The sequence below is a fragment of the Zootoca vivipara genome, chromosome 16 (genome assembly GCF_963506605.1).
Source record: "Zootoca vivipara chromosome 16, rZooViv1.1, whole genome shotgun sequence".
Classification (NCBI taxonomy): domain Eukaryota; kingdom Metazoa; phylum Chordata; class Lepidosauria; order Squamata; family Lacertidae; genus Zootoca; species Zootoca vivipara.
In genome coordinates, this window is record NC_083291.1 from 31,365,803 (window position 1) to 31,372,314 (window position 6,512).

A 6,512-nucleotide genomic window follows, 5' to 3' on the forward strand; every position below is an offset into this window, starting at 1 on the left:
TCTTGTCAATTCAAGATATCCTGTGATTCAGAAAGTTTCCACTCAGCTACGAGCATTAAAGGCTGCAACATTGTAGAACCTTGCAAGAGAATAATCAGATTCAGTGCAATTCTGTTCTTATTTACTCAGTAGTAAATTCCACTGTGTTGCCATTGCTACATACTGTATTTATTTGCCCCATGTTGGGCAAAGGATTCCTGCATTGCAGGGGGTTGGACTAGATGACCCCCCAAGCTTCCTTCCAACTCTACAATTTTTGATTCTATGTATACCAGGCATGTTCAACTCCCAAGAGACTGTGATCTACTCCCACTATAAAATAACTGGCAGTGATCTACCCCAAGTTGTTGAGCTTTTGGGGGGAGCCAGAGTTATTGAGCTTTTTTGGGAGGGAGATAAACCAGGATCACGCGATCGACAGGGATCGACCAGGGACGCCCCGCGATCGACCAGTAGATCACGATCGATCAGTTGGACATGGCTGCTATATACCCTAACACCTATTTAAAAACATGCAGATAATTACAATAAAAACAATGTGGCACCAGGGAGTAGACCTTACTCCCATGTTAGTGTGCATAGGATTGTACTGTCACACTCAAGTGCAGGCACCCCCAAACTGCGGCCCTCCAGATGTTTTGGCCTACAACTCCCATGATCCCTAGCTAGCAGGACCAGTGGTCAGGGATGGTGGGAATTGTAGTCCAAAACATCTGGAGGCCCGAAGTTTGGGGATGCCTGCTCAAGTGCTACAGGCACACTCAGCAGGAAGTGAGTACTGTGATCAATACTTGATGGCAGCAGGGATGGGGGATAAGATCAAGAGTTCCAAATAAGTGCAGTGCTTCCAGTCCTCATGAGTAATCACAGGTTCAGGACCAGGAAAGCATTCCCATCCAGTTGCACTTTAACCCATATGTGTTCCTATACAACTTGCCACTGACATAATTTGTTATATTTGCTACTGCAAATTTTGTAACATATTAAAAGTCAGTTTAAAACGGTACAGTTCTTACAAGTTATCTCAAAATTGCTACTAAACAGTTTCAATTTTTTGCTGTTACAGTATTTTACATTATATTACCTAATACCGGTAAGTTGTTTTATCACTCTGCCTTCATATAGTCACAAGAATTCAATTATCCACAACCCCTGAATTCTCACTACAGTAGTTTATTTTTTTCCTTTCTGCAGCTGCTGTAGGCATATCAGCATTCTTAGGTTTTTTTCATACATCTTTTACCGTTCTACAGATCTCTGTCGTTTCTCTAGACCAGTGGTTCCCAATTAGGGGTCCAGGGACAAATGCAGGTACACTGGGGCTGCTTCTATCCCCAGGATAACAGGCCTTTTTGCTGCGCAATATAGAGGAGAGGAGCACACTTTTTATCAGTTGTGGTTGTAACAATGGTACTGAGATACATGGTCTGGTTCTTAAACATTTCCCCATTAAAAGTTATGTCTTATCACCACCCCTGCAGGGCCGGCTCTACATAGACCCCCGGTGGCGCAGTGCACCACGGCGGGGGGCTGGCAAGCTGGGCGCCGACCTGGCAAAGCAGGCGCCGCGCGGAAACCAATTGCAACCTGCGAGGGCGGGGCGGGCGGCGGAGCGATCTCCGCCCCTCAGCACCAGGGCGCGCGATCTGCTCAAGACGGCCCTGCACCCCTGCCACCCAATATCCTATGGTCCCTTCATGAGACGCCACAATCATTGCTACAGCAGCTACATGTAGCAGTGATTTTAGATTGATGCTGGCAAACCGCATCAGATAAAAGCTAGCTATCAAAACCCTCATCTATCAACACAACGTACAGTGCTGGCAAACCTTCCTGTACGTCAGTATGCACAAACACGCATCCACTAGTTGGGTCAGGCGGACATTAGAGGGCAGCAGGTCACTACTGGGCTGGCCAGAGTTGGGAGGATCCTGATGGAACCAGTTAGAGCAGGTTAGAACAGGGGAGGCTGGTTCAAGCCTGAAGGGTCAGACCCAGGTTAGGAAGAAGACGATGGGAAAATGGCAGAGTGGTGGAAAAACCCCAAGGATCACAAGATTGAGAGGAGGGGGATGTTTAAGGAGTAGCCATGTGTGACAACCCGGGTCCCACTCTCTCTTACTATCACAGCAACACAGGAATCCAGAGGGGAAAACACCCACCCTCTTCTCCTGCCGCCTCAAAAATAAACCCCTTTTACTAATGGGTTTCTAAGTAAGGAGAACCTTCCAGCCTGCGTGACCTGGTACCTTAAGGAACTCTAGGCTGTCCCACGGAATAACCTCTTGCCTCCAGTAAAGGGTCTCCCTCAGTTGGATTCCCCACTGCAGAAGTTTGCCCTATGCACTCTGGCAACTCCTTGGCACCTCAGGTTACCCTTCTAAGCCTCCTCCGTGTAACTTCAGGACACAAACTGCCACCTCCCTGCCTGAGGTGAGTTTTGCCCTCTCTTGAGTCACCACGGCTGTGAGTCCTGGTACCTCGCTGGAAAAATAAAGACGGACCTCTTTTTGGCAAAAACAGAGATGAAGTTTTATTGTGTTAAAAACATAAGTGATTCTTTAACGTGTCATTTATTAATTAGCTTTGTTCCAGTTGTACAAAATAAACTCAGTCAAACATTTAACTTTAAGTTTTCCTAGCCTCTTCACTGTCTTCATACAAGCCACCTCATAACACCACACCACACCTTCCTCCCTCTCCCTCCTAACTCACCAAACCGACACTCCCTCCTTTCAAACCGGGCACAGTCCCGCCCCCATCAGAGTTCTAAGTCAGTCAGGCTGGAGGTGGGTTAACTCTTTGCCAGCCGGGCAGAAATAAACATTTTAAAAGTGCTTCAATTTGTCACACCATGTGACAGGGCGAGGTCTGAGGAGTATGTGAGGACCAGGCACTTCCTCTATGGCGGAGTTTTGGGGTGTTGGCAGGATGTGACCTATGCAAGGACACCACCTCTTTTGGAGTTGACCACTTGTCATTGGATGAAGGATGCACCTCTAGTTAATCATTGACAGTTCTGAAACTTTACAATAAAAGGGGGTGCCTGCTTTCATTCTGGGCGACCTTCCGATCCACATTCTGTCTCCCACTGTGTTCTTTATCTCGTGCTCCCCACAGCTACAATTGAACATTTTCAAAAGAACGCACTGCACAGCTGCACCACAGCACGGGGTGGAGGGTAGTGGAATAAAAATATGAAAAGGACTCTGTGGTACTTAACAATTGCATGGCAACACAACTATACATCTTTGTTTCTGCATTTATGCATTTGCAATGGGTCATGCTATAAATGCCTGCCTTTTCCACTGCTTGCTGATAGCCACAAAATGGAGAGTCAGAAATGAGACTGATGAAAGGTTATGGTAAAGGAGGATAGCAAACTTGCAAAAAAATAGTAATAGATGTTTTATGACAGTGATACTACAGTGAAGCTACAAAACAGTGCAAGCAGTAGTAAATAGCACAATAACAAAATGTGTATCATCATCACCTTTAAAAAAGAAATGATGAAAAAACACAGAGCAAACAGGCACAAAATATGGGACTGGTGTGGTATGTGGAACATGTGGAACATATGCATTCCAGTAATGGCTGCAACCTCTCAAGTAGATTTATTCAGACTCCTCTTTACAGTACAGTATAACATATTATGAACTGAGATAAGAATGGACCTGATACAGTGCAAGCAAAGTCCATTTATTTGCAAGCATTCTGAAATTTAATGAGCAGATGAAAGGGTGTGGTTGCTCGCTCTCTTGTAAAACCCTCAGATAAATATAGTTTTGCTGTGTTCAGTTACTGATTTACTTGTGACAACCTGAGACAAAAGCATTTGCATATATCATTTATCATAATCAACCACAATAATAATATTTCTCTTTAAACTCAGACAACTCCATTCCCATTTTCTGTGACAATCTTTTGTAAGTATCATAAGGCAATGTGTTTTTGTTTCTTTGATTGATTGTTGGTTTGTTTCTGAAAGTTTGTCATCCACAAAAAGCCTTCAAGCTGAGCATACATTTCTGACAAATCAATAAGTTTCCAAGCTTTGTTCTGTGTTGACTCTTGTGCAGGGCGCTAAGTGGGCTGAATGCAACCAAGACATTGCACAAGGAGAACAATTTCTGCTTGCTAAATAGAAACTCCCCAGTCGCTGGGCACCACCAACACACCCACCAAATTTGCCACAAAGTGGGGAGGACCCCGGAGCAGATTTTGGACGTGATGCACAGGTGGGATAAATTCCCCTGCTGCACTAGTGGAAGTTGTTCCACTTGTGCAGTTACATTGTTGGATACAGCTGAGTCATTATTTCCTTCTTATTTTCCATTACGTACACTCACCAAGCCGTCCTATATGCCAATTATAATGGGAGTGGAGATACATAGCTGCTATGCGGATGGAGCAGCTACCATATGTATTACCAAGGTGGGTGGGAGACATAGCTGCCAAGTTTTCCCTTTTCTCACGAGGAAACCTATTCAGCATAAGGGGAAATCCCTTTAAAAAAGGGATAACTTGGCAGCTATGGTGGGAGAGAGATAAGAGAAACACATGACACAGAAGTAGTAATATTGAAAATCAAACAAACAGAAAACACAAAATAGTCAGAGAGAAGGGTGTGTGTGTTGATTCTTAAATATCTCTGTTAATGTTCAATGATCCCAGGGCTGTTCACAACAACAACAAAATGAGAAGACAAAATACATCATAAAACAACAAAACAAACCAATAACCCCACCCCCGACACCATTCCAAGATTTTGGAAACCAATGCTGTATTACCACAACATCTGCATAACGTTTGACTTACTTTTGTGCACTTTGCTAAAAATTTACCCTCTCCAAAACATTAGGTGAAATCAGTGTTCTTATGTTAAAGCAGCAATGAAATGGATAGCAGAGCAGTTCACTTTCCGTGAAATTGATGTTTTATTATTTGGGCTTAGCCAGCCTCTTTCTGATACTCAGTTTCATGGGGAAATGACTCCCTTGTGTAGAATAAGGTCTCTGTCACAGTAGTAAATTTTGTAATTGGCCACAGCCCCACAGCAGCCATTTTGTGACTACTGTTACCTGCATAGCAGCAATGTTGTGGCGCTGCCTACAATACTTTCTCAAGATTTCAGATATTCCCACTGTTCAGGAAAGTTTTTTTTGGGGGGGGCTATTCTACATGTCACTTTCACAAGGTCACTCAGATGGTTGGATTCATATAAATCAGGGGTGGTGACCTCAGGGCTGGTGAGTGGGGAATGTGGCCCTCCATGCCTCTACTTGGCCCTCGGGACTCTTCCCAGGCACACCTCTCACCAGTCCTGCTTTACACTCTTCCCTCCTGTCTGAAATGTAACTCTGAGTGCCTCTTGCTTGCCTAGATGAAAAACTGTGCATACAGAACATGATAATGATAAATTAATAAATTATTATTATTATTATTAGGGGCACACTCTTAGTCGGATGGCTTGTGTGCTCTATTTTCCAGTTTTCTCTTTGAAGAGCTGCCAAAGAACAATCCTCTGTTTGAAGAGCTGTTCAGTCTAAGTTTGGTTAAAAGGTAAAGAAGCTTAAACAAGGAGAGCGGAGGCCTTGAAATTGCCCATCACCAGCAGCTAGATGGCAAACTGAGCAGGTATCTAGGTTTGCCATATGTCCTCTTTTTTTCCAGGACACGTCCTCTTTTTCATGGGTACATAAAATGAGAGCTGTCATAGCGATCCATAGTTAAAAGTAGAAGTCAGCAAATGTGTCCTTTTTCTTGCTGTTCAAAATATAAGTCAACTGTTCACATCTCCCTCCACGTTAGTGAGATGTAGGGTATTTCCATGTACAGTAAATTATAGTAATGCATCAATATGCATATGTAAGCAAATTCTATGCAAATTGATTGATTCTATTTCTGTGCCACGTTTCATGCAAATGAATCACAAACCGGCTTACAAATTTGCATTCTGTTTTGTCATCTTTGAAAGGGCTGGTACAGTAATTTTTTGTATGGTTTGCGTAGAAACCCAGTCAGATGGGCAAGGTATAAATAATAAATTATTATTACTATTATTATTGATTATGCATATATTATTTAACATTTAATATAATTAATAAAATCAATTAACTAATAATACTGTATAATTTAATAGATTATATATTATACAGTACTGTATGTTTTAAGCGATTATTATAATGATAATAGGACACACACACACACACACACACACATATATATATATAGTATATTGTACATTCTATGTTTTTAGCGGTTCTTATTTTCGTTCCTCTTATTTATATGTTTATATACCAAAAATATTTGCCAATCTAAAGATAGCAATCGGGCCTGTTCGTTGTTGTTTTTTTGCTGCCACAGGCACCTCTACCCTCTGTTTTCGTATCTCTATGGGCATTAATGCAGGCACGGCCAATAACGATCCGGCGTCAATGGGCGGGCGCCTTGACGAGTCCAATGAACAGCGTCGGGCCCCTCCAAAACCGAAAACCTTTGTACTGTATCGC